At 44.2% G+C, this 23,142-nt stretch overlaps 1 protein-coding gene across 3 annotated transcripts in view; it reads left to right on the top strand.

The window, feature by feature from the left end:
* The first annotated feature begins 1,995 nt into the window (after nucleotides 1–1,995).
* The window catches only part of MCTP2 (multiple C2 and transmembrane domain containing 2), a 197,459-nt gene continuing 176,312 nt past the window's right edge, over nucleotides 1,996–23,142 (top strand). For 2 of the 3 annotated variants that reach the window (XM_064480545.1, XM_031440500.2), the window contains exon 1: nucleotides 1,996–2,115. The gene's annotated coding sequence lies outside the window, so the exon portion shown is untranslated. The remainder of the gene's footprint in view (nucleotides 2,116–23,142) is intronic. The other variant, XM_031440501.2, reaches the window with a different exon arrangement.

Raw genomic sequence — 23,142 nt, 5'->3', positions numbered from 1 at the left:
TCTTTTGCCGTTTCACTTTCTGTAGCATTTAATGATTGAAAAATGCTGTTAGTCATTTTCAGCTTGCAGTGGGGCTTCAGGAACCGCAGAACAGGAACTCCACTGTGGCAGGAGTTAGAAGTAAAAAGCTTTCTGTGTGGGCACATTTACTATTTTAATTCTGTTCTATTTCTAGTCAGCTTTAAAGGTGTGGTTGCTATTTCTCCTACCGAAGGCTCCTCCTCTTCTTTTTCTACTTTATTTCCCCCTTCCCTCTGCGCTCTCAGGTAGGGAATGGAGTTGCAGGAGGGCAAGTACAGTGGAAAGAGCACAGATTTGCCATCCAGCTCGGGTTTCTCTGACTCTCCTTCGAACTTCATTTATCCCTTAGGGCTGGTAATTTCATGGCTCTGAGGCTAATTTTCCTCATTTTAAATGAGGGATATTATGAGCTGTCGCCCAGGTTTATGGAAATTAAATATGATCATTGTTACATGCCAAGCACAGACGCTGGTGGCTGGTCTGGTCCATCACTGGTAGCCCTTCTCATCAGTATGCTTCTCATGATGATGGAAGCACTGATTTCTAACATTTCCTCCAAGTTCTTACATTTTCTGAATTTTTATCTCCCCAGCCTACTATTGTTATCATTACCCAGCCTTTATTAAGTGCTTACCCTAGGCCAGGACACAGTCCCTTTATTAAATGCTTACCCTAGGCCAGGACACAGTCATAAGTACTTAATGTAGATTAATACATCAGAATCTATGCAATAGCTTTTATTTTAATCCCAGGTGGGTTTTTTTTTTGTTTGTTTGTTTTTTTTTTTTTTTTCTTTTAAGGGGAAGTTGAAATTCAGAGACACTAAGTGAAGTCGCTGGTTTACACACTTGGTTGCCCAGCTAGGATCTGATCCAAGGTCGTTCTAACTCCAGAGCTGATGCTCTTAACCACCAATTACATCAATGAAATGCATCACCAGCTCGCAGACCGCCCGCTCCCATAACAATCTATAGAAGCCCGGGTCGGTCCAACACCCAGTTTACCATGTTTCTCTAACTTTCACCTCTAATTTCAAAACTGCTGTTTCGTGTGGGGCGGTGGGAGGCGGTGGGAGTGTGTCGTGAGTTCCTGACCTCCCAGAAGGTACGGATCTTGTCCCAAATATCTCCTTTTAAGCCACCCGATGCCTTACAGGGCCCAGTAGACGCAGGATCATTAATAGATGGGCAAAGAAAGTGATCAGGCAGAGAGAAAGCATAAATAAAATGCAAGAAGATCATAACAGGAGGAGAAGAAAAAGGAGGAAGAAAAAAAGAATGCAAGGGTAGAGAACAAAAGCAAATGTTTACTGAACGCGTTAGTGCCAGCCACCGCACTTAGAGATCTTTAAGGGTCGCTTTGGGTGCTCGGGCAGCTGGCTGGGCTCGCAGGTCAGCCTAATCTTTAGAGATGAACCAAGGCTCAGAAACCGAGCTCGATACACCTGGGTGGCCAACTTCCACCCACAGACGCGCGCACGTGGCACGGGTTTAATGGGTTGCCTGGCTCTGGTGCCTCTTGCCAGGGTCAGGGTGGTAAAAACCGAGGCTGTTCCCTTTCCGCTGATCCTTTAAGCAGCGACCTGAGTAAGGTGCTCGCGTCGGTGAAGACACATTATTAATTAAGCAATTGCCAGCCACACTTGTCCTCTTTCCTGACTTTGAACTGAAACGCGAGGAAACTCAACTCCTTTAATCGCTGCCAGACTTTTTGGACACATCTTCCTTTTCCTATGAGCCAACCCAGACGAAGGAGTTACGGGTAACCCCTTCCTCTCGGCCCAACCGGTGCCCAGAACCCAGAGGCGGCGCCTTCCCGCAGCAGCTGGCCGAGCTCCAAGCTGCCGCGCCCGGGCGGGATCAGGTCGGGGGCCGCTCAAAGGAGACGCGCGGCCGGCTCCTCCCCCCTGGAGGCGGGGCCAGCGGGGCGGGGGCGGAGGAAGTGGGGCGGCCCCTGGGCTGTGCCCCCGCCCCCGCCGCGTCCCGGCGGCTCCCTGCGCGTGCGAGCAGCGGCGGCGGCGGCGGCAGCGGGGCCTGCGCAGGTGAGGGGCGCGCGGCGGACCCTCGGCAGCCCCCGGGACGCGGCCTCGGGCAGGTGAGGGCGATGCGGGGCTCACCTGGCTGCGCGTGCTGGCGGGGGACCGGGTCGCTGCTGGCTCTCTCCTGCCCGGGATGGGGAAGGGAGGGTGGGGTGTCCTCTCCCAACGCAACCGGGGAGTTGGGGAACCTGAGCGCCCGGGACGAGGATTCAGTGGAGCTGCTACCCCTGAGCTACGGGTTCAGGAGTCAGAAAGGGGTGCCGAGGAGCGGAGCGCTGGAGGGCGCACCGCAGGAGGGCAGCCTGCCCCGGGATTTCTTTGCATTTTAAAGGACACACGTTCGGTCTCCGTGGGGCGCAGCGGAGTTAGTCACCGTCACCGCCACCGCCACCGCCACCTCCGGGACCCTTGCAGAGGTCAGTCCCTCCTGTGGGTGGGATTGGATGCGCTCCCTCCTTGGAGACGCGGAGAGGCCACTTTGGTTCCTTGCGCAGACATTCGCTCAGCCCCCGAGAGCAGAAAGCCTTGTGATAATTGTGTGGTTGGACTGTCTCGTCGCATTAAAAACAAAAAAGACAGTGATGGTGGTGGTGAATTCGAGAGGCAATTGCTTCCGCAATTAGTTCCTCAGCGCTTCGTCCATTTGTTAAACAAATGGTGAGGTGATGGCTTTTAAAAACGGTCAGGTTTCCAGGCCGTGGATTAGAACGTCTGGGCGAATTTCTGCGCGGTGTGTGAGGCTTTCGCCCACGTCCAGGTGCTTACCCGAGTCTGCCCTAGACGTTGTCAGCAGCGGGTACTTCGAGTTACGAAACCGCCTCTCGGAGGACCTGGGAACTTCAGAAAACCTGCTTCACCGACACACCGAACCGCAAACAGGTCTATGGATCGTGACTTACACTAGCATTCACTTGTTGCTTGGGTCAGCAGCACTTCAATTTAACTAGTACTTGTACGTCTGTTAACGCAGGGGACCTCTAGGAGAGAAAGGCTGGCGTGCGGTTTGGAAGGACAGGTGTGGACACAAAGGGGGAATTTTGGGGCACTCGTTTAGAAAGAGAGCGGTGACCCATTGTCTTTGCGGCATCTCTTTAATCTCTGCTGATAAGCATTTTAAATGCAGGGAAAATGAAATTCTTTGGAGTATGTTTGTCATCAGTCTGGTCTCTCACCCAAAGTGGCAAAGATTTTCCAAACCATCCTGAAATAAGGTTATTAAGAATCAACTCTGTGCCAGGCAGCATGCTAGTCACTTTATCTTGTTGCATAAAATATACAAAGTATAGATTACTCCCTCTGTACAGATGAGAAACCGAGGCAGGGAGGAATCCAGGAATTCGTTCTGGTGAACCTGGAACTGAGTGTGGATATTTCTGAGTGGGGAATCCTTGCTTTTTCACTAATCCATGGTACTGTGAGAAAGAAATTTGGCAGTCTTAATGGAAATAAGAATTCAAGTTTATATTCATAAAACAGTCCACGTCCCAAGAGTTAAAATGACCATCGTGATTAAAACAAGTATTGTTTTCATTCTCCTTTTGTGGTTAAACTAAGACTACTAACCTGGGACAAGAAGATGAAAAGCTCTTTTAATAATGTAAAATTTATTATGTGTCTTCTTTAACATGTTTTGAAGGACCGAATATATCAGAGTTGGGCAAATTAGCAAAACTTTATAGGTATTCCTTGCAAATCACACATTGAAGTAACAGCTAATTTTCATATTATTCATATGCTTTAATATATTTCAGCTTGATTTCTTTCTGTAGCTTCCAGGTAGATAGAGGCCACTGCTGTCCCCTGGAAAGGACTTTGTGTGCATAAATCTATAATCATGCGTGGATATATCTAATGTTTATTTTAAAAGATACATCTGTTTTTTCTTAAATCTGTCTCTAGAAGTGTAGAGTACTTACTGCAGTGTGCTTATTTAGGAAGGAATCCTAAAATTCCAGTTTAGCCTTTTGAGTAAATGATCAGTAACAACTCAACTGTGGTTTCTTTAAGTGCCTGTAAACCACACAAATGATTTTCAAATTAAAATTAGTATATTCTATAGCATGGGAATGAAAATAGTACTTAGAATTTTAAATAATATTTCCTGACAGAGGGAGCACTGGCTTTCTTAAAACCTTCCTTATAATTGTTGGTAATTACACACAGAAATTGAGGGGTTTCGTACTGAAATTATCTTCAGGTGTTGAGGGAAGTGTTTTTGTTTGTTTGTTTATTTGTTTGTTTGTTTTTCTGGGTTTTCTTGGGAAGAAAAGCTTTTGCCTGAGTTGGGAGGATCAGGTAGGACATTCTGCCTGGATGGAGCTTCACACATTTTTTTTCCTTCTATCCTCATTTGACAGAGAAATAGGTGAGACACAAACTTCTCCCTAAAAAGCATTTGAAATCCTGCCTAGCAGGTGTTTATGAAAGTGTGCTTGGCTTGGTTAAGATTCTGTAATGAAGGGGCAGGGTGGGTGATGATTTAGAGAAATTCACAGAAAAGCCAAAGGGCCATGGAGCAGTGTATGCACGAGGTGTGAAACGGGCAGATTTTGTGAGACCTGAAAGGTAAACCGTATGGGAATCCTCATTAAGAAAAAACAATACAAAATTAGTATGGATGTGAGTGCTTGTTTAGAATGGAAAACGAAATTACACCCATTAGCTAGAAATTGCTGTCTCCTTCTGCTGAAATCTTTTTTGGGCAATTTACCAGAAATGCTTACATAAAAATGCTTCCTGCTTGCAAACCTCTCCCTGAGAAGACTCAGCGTCTCCCAGCAGCCTGCAGCTCTCTCAGGGGTCTATGCCAGGGGGAGGCCGGAAGCTGACACGCCACTACCTGCAAAGAGTGAGAGGGACAGTTGTGGATGGAGGCAAAGGACCGATGGTCCACTGAGCAGAGAAGCTGCTGGCTGGGGTGGGAGGGGCCCTGGGCTCCCGGGGTCTCAGGGCACTTCCTGTCCAGCCAGCAGTTCTGAGAGGAAGGCCCCTGAGCTGGTTTCTTAAGACCTTCCAGTTCAGTTTGGTTGGTTCTCCAGGGATGCCTTTGGCCACTGGCTCTCACAGCTTTCATCCTGTGTCACCTGCGCTGAGTAAGGCCAGGTTTTGATGGCCAGGGAGCTCCCAGTCTCTAGGAGCTGATTTCACTGAGGACGGTACAGTGTTGTTGGTGTCAGCACAGAGGTCTGGAGAGCTCCTGATGCTCGAGCTGAGTTTGGGATGATTGGTGGAGTTACTGAGGTGGAGGAGTCCAGGAAGGGCCTTCCTGGTCTATGGAGGGCCATAGAAAACCCTGGGGGTTTGGACCCACACCTTGGCCTCCACCCAATGCAGGGAGGCCCCTTAGCATGTCTCCACATGTCCTTCCAGGCCAGCAGCACCCGTACACCTGAAATTCACTTGCTGCCAATGTCTGTTCTCAGGCCCCATCCCGGGTCCCCTGAATCAGTTCTGTGTCTATAGCCCAGCAATCTGTGTTTTTAGAAGCCTTTCAGATGATTCCGGTGCCTGCTAAAGTCTGAGAACCATTGCTTTTAGTGTTTAAGAGAACTGCTAGGACCTAGAATCCCCTGGAAGATGAACAGCATGGGGTGGGTACTAACACTAAGATAGCATTATTGTGATAGAATTTATGCTACTATCAGTGGCATTTGTGGAGCACTCAGATTGTGCCAGGCATTGTGCTAAGAAATATGAACTCTTTTCATCATCAAGTTGTCACTGAAATAAAATGCACAACCTAAAAGTTTAGAGTTCTGTTTCATTTTGAGGACTTTCTGAGGACTTGAGGTCTGGAGGCAGCCTGTCAGATCTAAGAGACTGTTCCATCCAGGCAAGGGAGAAGCCAGGATGTATATATAGGAGTGTTTTTCAACATAGACCAAGTAATCAGAACATCAAAAGATTACCTTTAATTAAATAAAACCAGATCTCTCAAGTTAAGGAATTTAGTGCTTTTCTACGTATGGAAAGGTGCAAAAGTCTGGGCTCATTGAAATCATTCCTTTGATATGCACCTAGCTACCTAGGGCCAGTGTCCTTTTCTTTCCCATCCTGATTCCCTCTGGGTGCACCGCTGAGGCTGCCTGCTTGTCTGCATCCTGAACTGAGGGCATCCTGAGATCCCTCCCATCACTGTAGGGGGTTGTGACAGCTGCTGACGACTTGATGGCCGCAGCATCCTTTGTTTACTGATAGGGCTGGCAACATTTTTTCATTCACAAAATCAACCCTCAGAGAGAGAGAGAGAGAGAGAGCGCGCTATTATCCCTCTATTTAAGAGCAGGAAAACTAAGGCACAGAGAGACCAGGGTGTTGCCCCAGGTCACACAGTTGGAAAGCAGGTCAGCCCGGATTCAAGTGCAGGCAGCGTGGTTCCATCCCCTGCCTTCCTTCTCATCTGGTCTGGAGGAGTTTTTGTGTTGGCTTCGGGGGAGAGGTCTGAAAGGCAGGCCTGGGACTGCTTGGAATCGCCCTGTTTGCTGATCACTTGGTGGGTCACAAGTTTTTCTTTAGGGACAGAATGCCAGATAAGAGAGAAAGAATGTTATTGTCATTCACTCCTCATGCAAATTGGGAAGGTTTCATAAGCAAATGGACATGATTGTGTGTATATGATTTGGTAGAGTGGGGTATGGCTCTCCCAGGCAGGATACTGGGCTCTTACGGATTTCCCCGTAGGTGATGGTGGGAGGTGGCCTTGTTTGGGAATGCTGGGATTTTACCTCTCCTAAAGGCCAGCCCCACCCCTGCCCAGGCCACAGAGGACTTGACAGTGACGGTGTGTTTGTTCATGATGTCCCAGAAGGTATCTACAAGAGCTGGGCTTTGCACTTTCACAGTTTTTTTTTTCTTTCTGAAAAAAAACTGTTCTCCACGATCGTATACGCTTTATCAGGAAATACCTCCATCATGTCAGGCAGCCTGAAAAGAATACGTAGCTATAGATATGAGTACTGGTCTGAGTGTGTTTTGTGATGGTTTGCCTTTGGGTGTGAGCCTCAGATTACTAAGCCTTTACTTCTCCGCCAGAGACAAATGTTTAGACAAACATCCATTTGAGTTTATGGCAGGCCATAGAATGTAATTCTCAGAGCAGTGGCTGTCTCACTCATGCCTTCATTCATTCATATGGTCACTTTTTGCCTGCCTAGTTGGCTAAGCCTTAACATTAGGCACTGGAAGGAAATTCAGTGGTGACCAGCCAGATGTGATCTCTACAGACCAGTAGGGAAAAACTTGCTCTGTGATGGTATGGGTGAACAGAATTAGATGCCCTAATACCCTGCAGTGAGTTGGCGAGAGAGGAGTTAAGTTACCCTCGTTCAGGAGTGAGGTTGTGTAGGGCTTGGTTTAAGGCAGCATAGGGAAGCAGAGGTGTGGAAGGATTTGCGAGATCTCTGGGAGATGGCAGAGGTGAGCAGGTGGACGTGGGTGGTGGGGAGACAGACAGCTCAGGCTGACATTTGTGCCCTGGGCCCCTAGCTTGTCACCAGGGACACAAGTCAGGACTAGAGCAGACTTTTCTAGAGAATAATCATGAGTTTCTTGGATGGCTGTGAGTTTAAAATGTGTGGATGAATTCAGGGTAGAGAGTTGGGTAGACTGATGGAATCCTCTAGCTGATACAACAGCTGAATAATTCAGCAGATAGAGTAATATTGGGAATTGAATAATGCTGGTTTCCAAGGATAATGGTGAGTGCGAAGCGCGTCACGGAGGAAATGTGGACGTGTCTCCTGGCTGTTAGGCAGGGGAGCAGCGCACTCCGGTCCCCTTGATGTGTGCAATGAAAGAGGTTGGCTTCCATGCATTCTTTAGAGGGTGGAGATGAATCCTCCACTCCCTTCTGGCCTTCAGCGTGTGTGATAACCTGAGCTCTGGCCGGTGGGAGGAGGCCTTCAGTGTGGAAGAACCGGCCTGGCGGGAGAGAGCCAGGGGGCTTGTAGAAAGCTGCTTTTCAGAATCAGAGCCCATCTAATTGTCACCACTGAAAGGCTTACCATCTTTCCTCTTAGTTTGTTATTAAAAACACTCGTTTATCATTTACATGTATCATGTGTATCGTAAATGAATCGTATCCTGTGTAGATTGGCATATACATACACAAGTATGTGTACACATATACATACTCGTACATATATGTGGATCACGTAGCTTGGCCAAGGCTGTTTTGTAGCTGCTACTGATATCGATGTTACAAGATTCATTTTTGTGTAGAAGATGGAGGTTTTCTTAAGTGCTCAGAGTTAAGCTGAAGGCTTGTTTAAAACATCTGTTAAGAGTGTAGCTGAAATAAATATTTGTTCTTTTAGCTAGACGCTATTAATTGAGCGTGTGTTATGCATGCATGCTGCGTGCTCGAGTTTTCCTTGTGAATAAAGCACAGAGCTCCCTGCCCTCTTAGAGCTTTAGCTTAAAAGGCAGGTCAGACAGCTTAGCAAGTGAGTACAATGAGGTAAGCTGTTAGTTAAGGATGAGGCACAGGGGCCTGTGGGAGCCAAGCAGTGAAGGGATGGCCTCCTGAGGCCGGGCTGACAAAGCTTAGCAGTCAGGATGGGCCTGAGTTAGCCACCGTCTCTGGGCAGGCACATCGGCCTGGAGGAAGATTTGGAGAGAACAGAGAGGTTGTTTTGAGAAATTGATGGATGGATGCTTTTGAAGAACTGAAAGTTTAGGATAGCCTGCTTTGTTCATTAACTGTCAGCTGATGAAAGAGAATATTCATGGGAGATCTGCGAACTGCTCAGAAGAATCCAAAAGAAAGTACCAAACATATCTGTGTGACGGTGGCCATGGTTAGATCCAAGATGCAGCTGAGGTGACAACGCAAAAAAATTCAAAAAACCCAACACAGCCAAAACCCCCCAAACCCCCTAAACCCAAACCAAACCAGAAACAAATAAAAGTAACGATTGTGTGATGCTTTTATTTTTGGGGGTGTGGGGGAGGACTGTTTTCAGCTTTGTGAATGTTGGGGTTTAGTCTGAGAACTTAGGTAGTATACCAGAAAAGGACGTTCTGTTACCTGAGCAATCACCAACATTATTGCTGTGAGTCTTGCCTATTGTGAAATATTACATGTAAAGCTATCAAGTGAGCTTGGCTTCCTGGGTCTGTGGTCTGGACGTGCCCTCTGGGGTCAGCTCTTCTACCTCCCGATGTCCTTTCGTGGGTGAGCTGGGGCCCGGAGATGCTGCAGCCGCTGACGGTCACATGTTGGTAACAACGTCCCCACCGGGGAAATGTGTCTGTTGCTCTTTGTCCTATAGTTTCTCGTCTGCTGCGGCACCAGGCCCTGTAATTAACTCTCCATCCTCCCTGACGCTTTACCTTCACGGGGCCCGCTCCCCTTTCCCCGTATCTCCTCTTTGGTATGTTTGTCTTGCACTTTCTTCCGACGTGGCTGAGTGTTTTGCATCTTGTAGGAATCCTTGGCCGGAGTTGCCTTCTGCATTTCAGGCCTGTCCAAAGCAAGCGGACGTTCTCTGACATTTTTGTCACTCTCTTTACTCTCATGTGAGCTGGCACGGAGACACTTCGCTCTAGCCAGGCGTGAGAAAGAAGGTTCTCAGGAAGTTTCCCGTGTTAGTACGTGAACCAGAAGACCCAGCAGCACTGGAAGGGGGCGCGATGAATGGTTTTTAACTGTCATGAGCGATTTGTGTGACACGCATACAAAGGTTTGCGCACATAGGCGTGGCCGTGGTCATTAACAACAGATTCAGACTCGGTTGCTTTATTAACCACTTCCTTTCCAGCTTCCAGCCTTGTGCATTTTCTAGCTTTATCATCAGGAACTCAAAATCTTGAATCACTAATTGATTGCTTCTTTTTGGGGTTCAATTGCCAATATGTGCCTTTTCATTAATAGTGTTTTTTTTTTTTTTTTTTTTTGCCTTAGTGGAGGAAGTTTTTGGCTTTTCCAGGACACACAGATTCAGCTGTAATATATTTTGCTCGGTGTGTCAGCTCCCTGCTACTGCTCCCCAGCTTCTGCCAGGCGGTGGCGTTACCTTAATTACTTGAGTCCCATCAGGGACCCTCCTAGGTAGGGGTTATGTCCCTTTTATAGAGGAAATCAGAGACTCAGAGCAGTACAGGGTCACCCAGTGGGACGGAGTTTTACTTCTTTTCCCTGCTGTTCCACTCCCAGTCAGTGCTGCTTCAAGCACTCCGCTCTGCCTTGTTTCCCAGTGAAGTTGTTTAACCACGAGACTAGAGAATCTTCAAGACCTGCCCCAAATAAGATGCTGGGATGTCTCTGTATCCTATGATTGGAGGCAGTGACTCTGCATTCCCAGGGTGAAGGCAGAGTTGAGGCCTTTCACCACAGAAGTGGCTTTAATGGGAGTTTGAGATTTGTATCTACTGACAGGTATATAGAGAATAGATAAACAAGTTTATACTGGATAGCACAGGGAAATATATACAAGATCTTGTAGTAGCTCACGGTAAAAGAGAATATGAAAATGAATATATGCATATTCGTGTATGACTGAAAAATTGGGCTGGACACCAGAAATTGACACAACATTGTAAACTGACTATAACGCAATGAAATTTTAAAAAAGAAAAAAAAATCTGTGTCAGGGAAGCTCTGGAGTCCTGCTAAACCATCTCGTAGGGATGGACCTGGCATGGTCTTGATAAATAATCACCTGAGAGCAGTTTCCTGCCCAACAATTGTGCATACGTGAAGCTGGGCATTCTGTAAAGATCTCTCTCCTTCATCTGACCTAAGTGATGCATAAAACATGTAACTGTTGTGATAGATTTGTGAAGCAAAGCAAGCAGTCACTTCCATCTAAACACCACTTGTGGTTCGTGAATGTTCACATAAGAACTCCCTCACAGTGTTTTTATGTTTTAAAATTGATGTGAGCTTTTAAATACATACAGATGTTGACATTTCGAAACCCAGATAAAATCCCTGTGGTGCTGTTGATCGAATCTAGGTGCTTTTTTTTTTTGTCATTCATTCATTTCTAAGTGTTGGGACCATTTATCCAATGGGATTTTTTCCCGTGAGCCTGATACTCTGTTTGATGTGGAGAAGCTGGAGTTACTTCTGCTGGCCATTCTACTTATCCCCATGGAGGCTTCTGACATGCCTCCTTGGAGCCCTCCTTCAGTCCAGAGCTAGAGGCTGTGGCCTCGTAGGACGTGACAGCAGGTGGTGAAGCTGATGTGGCGGAGGTGGGGAGCAGGAGGATGTCAGGAAAGCCCCCGAGCACCCTGCCAGCTGATGTCCCACGCACAGCCTCCTGTGCTTCTGCCTTCATCCCAGCAAGAAGCCGTGCATACACAGAGTGACAAGCTGATGTTTTCCTTAAACTGTTTCTTTCATGTAAATTGCGCTGACCAGTTCTGGATGTCTTGTCATTGTGATTTTGGTGGCTTTTCTGGTTTGCAGTAACATCCTGAATCTCCCCAGTTCAAAAACCAGCCCCTGCCTTGAAATGTTTTTTTGCTAGTGGCTGTGAGTCAGAGCCAACCGACTTAGTACTTGTGAAGTGTTAGTTTTATTGTTGCTTTTAACTTTGTGTGATACAGTGTGGTGTGAAATGGTGCAGAGCAAACCCCTTTGACATACGCACATGTATTTATACTATGTTGCTATGTGCTGGCGTGTGAATGTGTGAATGTGTGTATTTTTTTTCTGGAAGTGAGCACTAGAAACTTACTAGTGGTTTCTTTATGGAGAGGGTCTAGTCTGGGCTGAGTCACTTTTCATTGCGTGTCTCTCTGCACAATTACAATTTCCTCAAGGCTTATCTTGAAAAAATACTGCCAGGGTTGATTGGATGGTAAGATAACAGGCCTTTTTTTTTTTTTTATTGTTATTGCCTTTAAAATGTCATTTCCAAAAAGTCATCCTTGAACATGAGACTATTAAAAAAAAATACTTTGAATTTGTTTAACATCTTAAAGCTTTTAAAAAAAGTCTTTGGTATTTATTATCAGATTTTACCAGCCAAACATCTGCTCTGTTTGAGATCTGGAAACACTACACTTAGTGCTACAGAGCATGGCAGTGGAAATGATTAAGGAGAGAAAAGTTTCCAAGGTTCTGTCTACTCCATGAGCCTTGCTGGAGGCCACCTCGGATGAAGTAGATGTGGGCTGGGACCACTTAAGAAACTCCACTCCAGGGAGCTGGCTATGGAGACCTGCCCTACGGCCCCCTTAACTCACCGTTATCCAGTTACTGGGAAGAGCCAGGGTTTGGGATTCAGCCAGACGTGGGCTCACACATCAGTTCTGCCATTTTGTACGACCTCGTTGTCTCCAAAGCTTGGGTTCATTATTTATGAAGTGGAAGATGAAAATACTTACCTTGGGGTGCAGTGAATTTAGTAATGACCCCTGCAGAGTGCCTTGTGCAGAAGAAGTCCTTCATAGACTCCTGTTATTCAAGGGAAAGAGGGAGTCTGGCTACGTGGTAATAAGGAAGCCTACAGAGGTTTGGGTAAGTGAGTGCCCACAGCGTTCTGGAAGCTTTCTCCCGGGGACCACACACCTCTGCACTGACGTTTTTGTCCAACCTTGTCTTCAAACCAGCATAAGACTAAGACGGGGTAGGACAGGAGGCCTGATTAGGAGCTGGTATTAATTTACAATATTTCGAAAAGGAACCTGAGACACATTTTAGGAGCAGTAAAATTGATCAAATTCTGTTCTTTCACCCCACTTGAGGCCATTTTTTTATTTTTAAAAATTTTCTCGATTTTTCACCCCTTAACAGCATCACTGGGGATTGAACCCAGGACCTTGTTCACGCTGAGCACGCACTCTAACACTGAGCTATACCCCCCACTCACAAAGCCATTCTTTTTAGAGATGAGACACCACCCCTTCTTAAAAAAAAAAAAAAAAACTAGATTTTTGCTTTCACTTTTAAGGTGTTTTTCCCTTTTGCATTTTTAAGTGAGTCCTGAGGTCAGGGTGGATATTGGATGTGCGCGCATCCTATTGATCGTGCTGGATTTAGCATTTTCTTGGTGATTACAGTATAATTTGCTGAAAGCCTGGCCACTCCCGGGAGAAACCTGACAATGTGTCCTAAATACACGTGGATGAAAGAGTACCTTGGAAGGCTGTCTTTGGGAGGTGACAGCTAATCAATGGCTTTATTGGGTTCATAGGCCTAGATTTCTGATTGCCCCCCCCCAAAACAAAGAAAAGACAGGAAAGAAAAAAGAATCGATTCGCTATGATTTCCTGTTTATATGAGGCAATAGAGAAAAGAGAAGTTTCCAAAAGCTTATCTCCTTGGACAGCCAAGCTCCATCTTTGTGAAAAGATTATCAGTGGTACCCTCTTGGGAGCAGAGAGGATTTTCGAGGCAGGTGAGTTCTGCTTAGGCTGAGAGGGGAGGGAAAATGTGATGGGAGTCTGGAAGGATGGCCAGAAGGTGCCCCTCAAAGGCCTGCGGGGGTCACCAGGAGAGACCTGCGCTGTTCATCTCTGTTCCTTTTGCAGTGTGTGGCCTCCTGGAACTTGGCTGAAGGACACTTGGCCATGCTGCATGCTTTAGGACTGGATACTGTGAAGCAGATAAGTGACAGAGACTGAGGGGCCAAGTGGCATAAAGATCAGGAACACGGAGTTAGGCTGCTGGGTCTGAATCTTGGTTCTGCTACATGGTAACTGTGTGACCCTGAGCAAGTTACTTAAGCTTTCTGTGCCTCAGTTTACCCATCAGTGCAGGAGGCTTCTAATAGTAACTACCGTATAGGGTTATAAGGACTAAATGACTGTATACTTAAAGCAGTTGGTACGTGACGTCTGACGCACCTAAAGCCTCTTGTAAGGAGTTGCTGCAGGAGCTGCTGCTGTTGGGGTTTTTGTAACATTGATGGCGGGGAGGCTTCTTTGAGCTTTGATGAACTCCAAGGTGTCCTGTTTGCCCATCTTAATAGAACCTCATGATGGCTTCATACTTAAAAGTCATTTGCAGTGTTTTAGCTCAGTGGGAAGATTTGCTTTGGAATATTCTGATCACCCCAAGCCTTTTTCCTAGCTGATGTTCTGGTAAAAGAGTTGCAAAGTGCATGAGTTGAGAGACTATAGAAAACTAGGGGGCGATGGGTGGAGCTCAGTGGTAGAGCACATGCTTAGCGTGCATGAGGTTCAGTACCTCCATTAATAAAAAGAAAATTAGGAGAGTTCATTTGGGAATGATCAGTTTAAGCTGCTAGAGGTTAGTGCCCACTTCACAGAGCTGACACTGGCCCTGATGGAATCAGAGTGGTGGGGAGAAAAAAATCGATGTAACCTTTTAAAAAGATGATGGTTTTAATATCGATAATAGTGTTCTTTACCTTTTCATTTGAGAGCTGCTGCTATAATGGAATGCTTTATAAATACTAATGTGTGCTGACTACATTCTGATAGTGAGTAATCCCTTTGGGTATTTTGAGACAAAAAGTTCTGTGATCCGGGCAAATGGCAGTCTGATGTACAACAGAGAGGTTTAGAAAGACATCCTTCAAATAAAGCATATTTCACATGTGTGTAGGAAATATCCACTCATCTGTATTTTATAAACCTTAACTCACAGGCAAGGAAAGGCTTGGTGTATGTGTGTATGTGTATATGTAAGTGATTAATTTTAATTCATTTACAGTGTTTTCCTCATTTGATTCAGACATTTGGATCAGATCAAATCAGAACATTTGATTCAGACATTTGGAGGTGATCAAGTGCACATAAATCAGCTCCCCATGAATACATCTCGGAGGCCTCACCCATTGTCTGCACTTGGTCCTGATGTGCTCCGGGATCCCAGAAGCATCTGAGATGACTGAGATCTGAATGTTGATGGGAAGAGAGAAAGGGGCCTGGGATTGTGGGCTTTTGCAGTCACACCCAGTTCTAGGATCTTCTACTTCCTGGTTGAGACTTTCAGGGATGAGTTATGTGGGCTTCACCCTGGAGTTCAAGGCCTTCTTTGTCAACTTATCGACTGTGGTTTTGTAAAGCTGGTAAGAGGAGTGGATCATTCCATTATGAAATGAAGGGAGAAGCCAGAGGGGAGGTGCAGGTGGATAAAACACGCTCCATCCTCTTCATGGTGGCCCCCTGTGTTAGGACGAGTGATTGTTACTGATTTAATGCTCTGGATACGATGTGTAAAACTGCTCACACACCTTAGCACGGAGCAACAAATACATTGCCCAACATAATTCGATTAATAATTAAGCATTTATTGAAGACCTTACTAATTGTGAGACTTTTCAGGTGGATGGAGTCTACTGGTCTCCAGGCAGCCTTGGAGTTCTGGAACATATCCTGTCATGATAGAAATAGAAGGACTTGCCCCCTGAGTTCATTCCTCCCTTTATTCATTCCATCACAACTGAACTGCCATGTGCCAAGTATGTATTGTTCTAAGTGCTGAAGATGGAGATGTGGACTAGGCAGATACGTGACCAAAAAAATGAGGACTTAATTATTGTGGGGGGTGGGGGCTGGATTAGGGAGACCAAGAAACCAGTGAGCTCATTTTGGTCATCAAGGCCATGCTGAATGTCAGGGGTGACAAGAGATTATGGTGCAGAAATGCACCTTCATACCAGAGGGAGAGGGTCGGGGTTGGGGTTAGGGTTAGGGTTAGGGGTTAGGGTTAGGGTTAGGGTCAGCGTCAGCCTTGCTAAGGAAGTGATGCTTGATCTGGGATCTGAAAGAGCCAGGTGTTTGATCTGTGGGGAAAACAGATTATATCACAACCCTGAACTGAAAGAACAGACTCTCTTGACTTTCACCCTAAACGTTTGCCACACCCATTTTCTCCTTGCTCTGGGGCTGCAGCATTCTCCTTCATTCAGGCATTGCTGTTAGACCTGGTAAAACTGAGCATTCTGGAAATGTTGGTGTCTCCCAGGCCAGATCTCTGCTGTGGGTTGGAGAGCCTTCCTAATCGATTGACCTTTGCACCTAACCAGACTCTTCTGTGTTTGTTTTCTGATTACCCTGGCTGGTTAGTTGAGAGCCCAGAGCTTGCTTTAAGTTTTCCCTTCGTGCCTAATACACACGTGATTTCACCTGATGCTTTTAGCTTTCTTTAAATGACATACCAGCCCGTCATTCTCCCACTTGAGGTCAAGGTTCTTCCCCTTTGTGTTAAGACACCTGCTGAAAGTTAGAACTTCCTCTTTTTTTTTCAGTCTGACTCTTTTCAACTATGGATTATTTTCAGCCTTTTTCTGAAGTTTGAATTGTTTTGTGTATTTGTGGAAAACAAATGAAAGTAGCCAATGAGGCTTTGCGAAGTTTCAAGTGTCCGGATCAAGAACCGTTTCCCGTCAGGGAACTCACTCAGTGGTATAAATCCTGCCACCGTGGCTTGAGCGGGTTCTCTGTATTTCTTGTTGATTAACTCTAAGTACAGAGCAGTACCATCTGGCCTCTTCACAACAGGAGGGGATGGTTATACAGAATTACAACCTTATAGGAGAGCAGACATTTACTAAATAAAATATTAACCCCAAACTTAGATGCTAATCAAGCCCTGTGCTGTGTAGATCGATGCTCATTCAGGCTCTTCTGTCTCTGGAAGCTTCTGTTCTGCACAGAGACAATAAAGATGAAAACACTTAATTGCAAATCAGTAGGAATTACAGCAATCTAATAATAAGACAAAATAAGTAGGTATCTGTCCTGAGTCCCCGGCACTTCTGTAACCGTGTCAGTGAGGTGACAGCCTTCATTTTTAAGGATTTATTTTTTAAAATATTAAATTCTGAAACTGTATAGATGGACTTTTCCATGTTGGCTGTTAGACCAGAGCTGATTAGCCATGTCACGTTTTGAGTTGCCAAGGCCTCTTGAGTGGCTTGCTCTGAGGAAAGCCGTAGGGTACTCGTGGTCCTTCCACAGGACCCGCATTTCTGATATTAGTCCGAGACAGTGATGGCACACAGCAGGCACAAAGCCCCAGCTCCTCCTCCGAAGCCCATGGCAGGTATGCATGCTGATGACGTCTTGTTTCCAACCGAGCCACAGCGTCCTTTGCAATAACAGCTCTTCCGGGAGCTGCCATCAGTTGACCTGAGCTGGCCATCAGGGACCTAGTGGTTATCTTGGATTGAACTTGCCTTTTCATTTGGGGGAAAGTGCACACACACACACACACAATCACTGCACACGTTGTTTGATTATTTTTTACTTGATTTTATTTTTTTAAAGATTTTTTACAATTTATTTATTTATTTTTGAGGGCTGGGGGGAGGTCACTAGGTCTGTTTATTTACTTTTAAATGGAGGCACTGGGGATTGAACCCAGGACCTCATGCATGCTAAGCATGTGCTCTGCCATTTGAGCTATATACCCTCCCCCCTGCTTTTATTTTTTAATGTGTATTTATTACACAGACAGCATTATGTCCATTCTAAAGAGAATACGAATTAAAAATTTAGAAAAAAGGAAATATTCTCTGCTTGAAAAACCAGCCATTGACAGTCCGTATTTCTTTCTGGTCTGGTCCATATTTATACATCAGTTTATAGAGCTGTAAACACAGGTTAGGTACAATTTCATAGTTTGTGTGTTTTTCAATTGAAAATGATGTCATAAATCACTTTCCAGGTGGCTACATAGCATCAGAGAATTAATGGCATTAATGAGGATGAGCAGCTCATATTTCTGTTCATGATATGTGTGTATCTCTACACGCACATCACTAAAATAATATGTGTTCGATGCTAAATTTCCTAGGCTTATAGTACATTTATAATTTACATTAACCTGCCTGTCACCCTGTGCAGACTGTGTGAGATATTCTGTTCTTCACCTTTGATCAGGGGGGTCATTTAAAATTCATGTGGTGAACTTATACAGGGAGTTAGCAGGGAAGGCTATGAACTATGTGTTTGTGTATAGATTGTCTTTAATATACTCTTAAAAACACATTAAGGCAAATTACTGGGCTCTCCAAAGAGCTAACACTGTGGAATAACCTTGAAAAACAAATTTATCTGTGTGAATTTATACCCCTCTGTGGGGACTGAAAGTTTGTGTATTTTTCCTCTTTGTAGCTCAGGGAGGGTCTTCGCATCTCACTTGTATCAAATGCTGTGAGCTCTGCAAGGTGAGATCACTCAGAGAACAATCATAAAATTAAGAGAGAAGGGGCCTGAAGCAATACATATGATTTTTATGCTTATTTATAGAATCCGGCATGAAGAGAGCAAAATTGACAGCATAGCCCAACAATTTTAGTACGAAAATGATCTTTTCTGGGGGAAAAAAAATTAGCTATCTTCGTTGTCTTATTAAATGTGAATTGATGTTGAGTATTTATAGTGAGAAGCAGTAGAAAATGTCCTGACAGTCAAATTTCAAAAGTATCTTATCCAGATGAGAAGCAATGCGTTGATATTTATACGCTGACATAAGAAATGTGACTATGGAAATTGATTTGAAAATAGTGGCCCTTAGCAGAGAAGGGTAATAGCTCAGTGGTAGCATGTGTGCTTAGCATGCACCAGGTCCTGGGTTCAATCCCCAGTACCTCCATTAAAAGAAATAAATGAAAATATTCCTAATTGCTCTCCTTGCACCACCCCTCAAAATAAAAAGAAGATAGTGGCCCTTGGATGACTTTTGGTTGAGTGACAGCGTATAAAATATTTCACATAAATATTTGGGCTAGGAGCATCCCTTGAAACATCAAGAGTGTCAGAATAGCCTTTAGGCACCGTGAGGAGGACCTTTGCTCTGGGCAGCCCTGTGCGCTCTCCGGCTTCCCTCATCCTCCACCACGACTGGTCTTCCTTCGCCTGCCTGTGCCTCTGTTGTTTTTTTCTGTGACACCCATGATCACCTGAGGTTTTGATCCTGCTGTAGAAACACTTCTCTTACTGTTTGACCTAGGACATCCTCTGAAAAGATAATCACTTCATAGATCCATAGATTCACTCCAACGGGGCTTAAAAATCCATTTTATAACTTATTAAAATTTTTTTTAATTGTCAGAAAAGATGCCTAATGTAACATTTACCATCGTACCCATTTCTGAGTGTACAGTTTGGTGCCATTAAGTGCACTCATCTTGTTGTGCAGCCACCCCCCGCTGCAAAACTGAAACTTGTAAAACTGAAACTCTGTACCCATTCAGCAATTGCTTCCCATCTTTTCCTCTTCGCAGATGGTGGCAACCATCATTCTGCTGTCTGGCTCTACGAATTTGACTACTCTGGGTGCCTCATGTTAAGTGGAATCATGCAGAGTCTGTCCTTTTGTGAGAGGCTTATTTCACTTAGCATCATGCCCTCCAGGTTCATCCCATGTCATAGCGTCTGTCAGAATTTCCTTCCTTTTTAAGGCTGAATAATATCCCACATTTTGCTTTTCCATCCATCAGTTGATGGACACTTGGGTTGCTTCCATATTTTGGCTGTTGTGAATGATGCAGCTATGAACATGGGTGTACACTTACCTCTTCAAGTACTGCTTTCAAGTCTTTTGAGTATATATTCAAAAGTGGACTTGCTGGAACTGATGGTAATTCTATATTTAAATTTTTTGGGAACCATTATACAGTGTTCTGTAGTGGCTGCACCATTTTACATTCCTACCAACGGTGCCCAAGGATTCCAGTTTCTCTAGATTCTCACCAACTCTTATTATTTTCTGTTATTTTTTTTAATAGTGGTCATCCTGATGGGTATGAGGTGGTATTTTCCCTGTAATTTTGATTTGCATTTCCCTAATGATTAATGATGCGTACAATTTCTTTTTAAAGGATTATTGTAGGTGCAAGACACACCCTTTGAATGGTCATTGAAAGAAAATTAGCTGGAGAGTAAAAAGTTGTAGACTTTAGCCAAGTCTCTATCTAATTAGTCATCTGACCTTCAGCTCCATTTAGCAAATGTTAATTAAGCCTCTGCCAAGTGCTGATCATGCCACTGGGTGCCACAGGGAGAAGAAAACAAACCACAAGTTTTCCACTCATGCCTCTGGTTTATAGTTTTGTCTCTGAAAGTACAACAGCTGAAGTCTTTTCTAATTCTAAAAATTTGAACCTGGGATCTAAGGTTGTAAGTGTAATCTGGGTCTCTTCACACTAGGTGGGATTGGCCGCCATGAAAATAAGACAGGACAACTGAAATGCAGAGGGGAAAAGGCCATTGGGAGGATTTTTTTGAGGGGGGGTGTCTACGATTAAAATCTGAAACTTACATATTTACCATTTCCACATAGTCTTAATTTATGAGTTTGATTTTGAAACTTTAACCCTATTTTAATCCAATGGTACTATTTACTACGTTTTCCCAGACATACGATTCCAGAGTATTTCTCTCCTCTTCACAGCAAAGCTTCTTGAGAGGGTGTCTCTTGCCATGTCTTGCTTTCCTGCCTGCCCAGCTCCCTGCATTCTGGCTTCTGTGTCTCTCCCAGTCTCTGAAAACGATGGATGGTACCTCGGCTTTGCTCAGCTGACTTCTCTGAAATATTTGAAGTGGTCCCTCACTCCCTCTTTGACACTTTTTCCTCTTTCAGCTCCCTTGATCCTGCTCCCTCTTCCTGCCTGGCTCTCCTTTGCCTCTCTGGACAGTGTTCAGTTTTTATTTTGAGTTCTCTTTCCTCTGTGCTGCTGCTGAAAAGTCTGTGACCCCTATAGTTCTGTTCCTAATCCTGTTTTCCTTTTACTGTATGTGCTTTCTTGGGAAGAGGAGAGGGTGCCTAGCCGCCTCATTTCTCTCCCAAACTTTGTCCCTGAACTCTAAACATCCAGTTGGGTTCTCTAGTCTGTCTCAAGTTTGGTAACTCATCAGTGCTTCCAGTGAGCACGTTCAGTGTGGAATTCACCTGGCCTTCCGTAAGTGGCTCCTGCTCTTATTCCCCTGTGTTCATTGATAGTTTCCACTGGATTCCCCGCTGCCCATCAAGAAACCTTTGACATCTGCCTTTGCCTCACCCCTGTCCTCCTAATACATAAGCAATAGGTGACATAATTCACCTTCTTGACCAGTCCTGTCATCTCCATTCTAATTACCATTTCCTTGGTCTAGGCTCTTAACATGATGGATTGATCCATCTCCGGTGCTCCGTTAGCTTCTTTTCTTAACACCTCTTAGATCACACTTAGAGCTGTGTTGCAATTGTTCTGCTATCTGTCCCTCTCCTGCTGAACTCTGAGTGCCTCAGGACAACAAATAGTGTGTATCTTATTCCTTGAGCTAATACCTAGGGAAAAAAAAATCATACCCTCATTATCATGGCACTCCATTTTTTTTAAACTCATAAGAAACATGAGCAGTATGATAGTTTCCTGTGTTTTCATGTCACAGATATCATTCACTTGCAATCTTCGTACAATTGTAACCATTAAAATCCAAAGATGGAAAAAGAAAGTTTTCTCCTTAGCTTAAGAAAAAAAAAATCTGGTGTTGTTATAGCTCATTGGTGGGTTGAGACCAGCATCTGCTTTTAACGTGACTTTTCATGCTCTGCAGCACACTGTTTACTTTCACCTTCAGTGAGTCCAGTTTCAAACTGTATAAATCGAGGTTGCACGTGCATGCACTGAGGGACGGGGGAGCGGTGGGTGACAGGACAGAAAGCGTTAAACACCTCGATGGTGGATTGGGGACAGCAGGTGCTTTCTTCATAGCATTTGAATGTTGTAGTTACTTTCTAATTGCTTCTTTTATCATTGCTGCTTATTTCATACAGAATTTTTATTTTTGTCTGAAAGGAAATCCTATCACATTTGAATTAGTCTTTGTAATTTTCTGTACTCTTTCTCACTCTAATGTATCAATAATTATAATGTCATCCACCATGTCTCTTTGGGTTTTTTAATCCTTATTTTAGAAACTTGACTGATTTACAGATTTTGTGGTCAGAGAGATGCCGGTTCAAATCCTGGTACTGCCATTTAGTAGCTGACAAGTTGCTTAGTATTTCTCATCCTGATTTCTTCTCATTTTTAATTGGTGTAATTTTACCCACCTCTTTTGGGGTTGTGAGGATGGAGAAAACTCTCAGACAAAAAGTGTTCAGTACGGTGTTTGCTAATAGTCACCAAAAAATAAAAGGTCACTATTTATCATCCTTGAGTTAGTTACCCACTTGATTTGGAAATTTGACAAATATGTCCAGTGTGTGTGTGTGTTTTTAAGTAATTATATGTGGATGAAATTGAGATCAATAAAACTTAGCTATACAAATTTTAAAACACAGATTTTTATATTCTGATAAATACTAAGTTGTAGATATAGTTGTTGGATGAATGAGTGAATTTCAACTGTCATTCTTGTCTGTATGAGAGTAAACATTAATTTATCACTGAGCACAACCTTAGATGATTGATGACTCTTCATTTAGAAACTAATGACTTTACTGGAGAGAATTTTCAAATTCTGTTGTGTTGCTTGTAATTTCAATAATGTCACTGTATTATTTCTCTAAAGCTTGAAGCTTTCGGATACATTTAATAAGGCAAAAAGATGGATTACGCTTGGGAAGGGTCAATGAATGTCATGCCAGGCTTGGCAAAGAGCTGGGAACTGATGCGAACACAACTTTTCTGAAGTTGCCCACGGGGAGAATAGACGTGTTCTTTCTCCTTTTTCTAAAGACAACTTTCAGTAGACAGCACTGATTAATTCTTAAAAAAAAAATAGTCTCTTAACATTTTTGTTCTTAGCTACGCACGAAATTTCCTGGTGAGATATCAGTCTTGTCAGGGCTGTTGACTGAAATAATTTGTTAGCATATCTTTATGGAAGACTGCCAAGTCTTCAGGTTTGGTCGGCTAGGTACTTTGGAGACCCTAAGAGAGAAACAGGATTAGAACTCTTTAGATTCGTCACTGTTTCAAGTAGAGAGGTTTTCTCCTATACGACTGAGATCTTTGGTGTTAGCAACCATTGAGATATACATGGCTGGAGAGTTAACTGTTATATTATTTTTTTAAGCATTTTTTTTTGTTGTTATCGCAGTTATCACTACTGACATATTTTAATAATTATTTATTTTATTTGTACCTGTTTTCCCTGAACAGTGATAAATCCCACGTAGATAAAGACCCCTAAGCAGGGAGCGTGCACCCTGCAAAGAATCCTGG

The sequence above is a fragment of the Camelus dromedarius genome, chromosome 29, assembly GCF_036321535.1.
Source record: "Camelus dromedarius isolate mCamDro1 chromosome 29, mCamDro1.pat, whole genome shotgun sequence".
Lineage (NCBI taxonomy): Eukaryota > Metazoa > Chordata > Mammalia > Artiodactyla > Camelidae > Camelus > Camelus dromedarius.
The sequence above is the reverse complement of the archived record's forward strand: the minus strand, read 5'-3'. Positions and strand labels throughout refer to the sequence as shown.